Source organism: Corvus moneduloides, chromosome 1 (assembly GCF_009650955.1).
Source record: "Corvus moneduloides isolate bCorMon1 chromosome 1, bCorMon1.pri, whole genome shotgun sequence".
In the NCBI taxonomy this organism is placed as follows: domain Eukaryota; kingdom Metazoa; phylum Chordata; class Aves; order Passeriformes; family Corvidae; genus Corvus; species Corvus moneduloides.
The window spans coordinates 114,407,677-114,409,067 of NC_045476.1; positions in this window are offsets into that span (position 1 = coordinate 114,407,677).

Consider the following 1,391-nt stretch of genomic DNA (forward strand, 5'->3'; position numbering starts at 1 on the left):
GTGAACTTGCTAGCAAATGTCATTGTTGAAAGAACACAAACCTCACAGAAATTTACTCTCCTCGGAAGTTGTGGTGAATATAAACAGGAGTCCTTGGGCATGAATTGTTGCAGAACTGGGGAACCTGGGGACGGAGGAGAAACTGCATTCACATACGTGGAGTATGTAGGACAGATTTAACCCCAAAAGGATTCTTTGTTCATTTAGCCATATTTACCACTGCAGTAATACTGCTGGAGTGCCTCTTGTCTGCAGCTAAGTGAAAAATTACTTGCTTCTAGGTTATGCCTTTTTTCACGGAATAACTCAGCTGATAATGGAACACTCCACTAATTGCAGAGAGTGCCCCGCTGGGCTACAGCTTTGGGAAATGACTGTCACCAGAGAGGGGAAGCTTCTCCTATTATTTCCTCCACTTCCTTTCTCCACTCCCACCAGTGTTCTCCAGCTCCTTACCTCATGCCAGCCTCCATCTAACACCTGAGGGACCCCCATAGGCAAGCAAATTTAACTTCCCGAGCTAGCAAAAAAGTAACCCAGTGGAAAAAGTGAATCATACTCTACCAGAGTAAGAAAGGCTGAGAACCGTATGACTGGAATCAGGAGGATAAGAAAAGACGGGAGGAAGCGCAAGCCTTCCCCTTTTGGCATGAGGGAGCTGTTAACATTGACAGCTGCTTGTGAAACTGCAGCCTTAGGGCGGGCTACGTAGTTACAGGACTGAGCGCTTGATCCCAAGCTCAATCCCAGCGGTCCTGCCAGCACGCCGATCTTACAGCTCCCTTTGACATGCAAACGCACTCCCAGCCTGCCCTGCTGCTTATCAGACATCTCATCTGAGCAAGGAAGTGGTGACAGACAACCAAGAGGCAGGAGCTGCTTAACCTTTCACTGGTAATTAACCTTGCAGGCACCGCTCTCGCCTCAGAATGCCTCAGACAGGTGAGGTAAGGCCACATGGGCAGCTCATTTAAACCATATACATTCTACATATACAGAACATTTAAGGAACCGGAGGAGCAGTTGAGACAGCACAGGGCCCCAATTTCCCTCCGTTCAGCAGATTCAAAAAGTCCCTCTACCGCAGGAAGAGGGGAGAGGCTGATTTTTGCATCTCCAGTAGTAGCAGGAATGAGACAGGAAAATTGAATCCTTCAGAGGAAGAGATGCTTGCCAATGAAGAACCACTGTCTGGTAGATTTTTCCTTCTGTTGGAATGAAAATTAAACAACAACAACAAAAACTCAAACCGTAGCTGAGATATCCCACAGCAGATTGGCTGCAGGAGGAGTTACTGGGGGGGACCCAGCATGTATGCTGGAGGTCAGTGGCAAGTCCCCAGGGTGAGTCTTTTGGGCTTTTTTACACCCCCCTCTTTCTTATTAATTGCC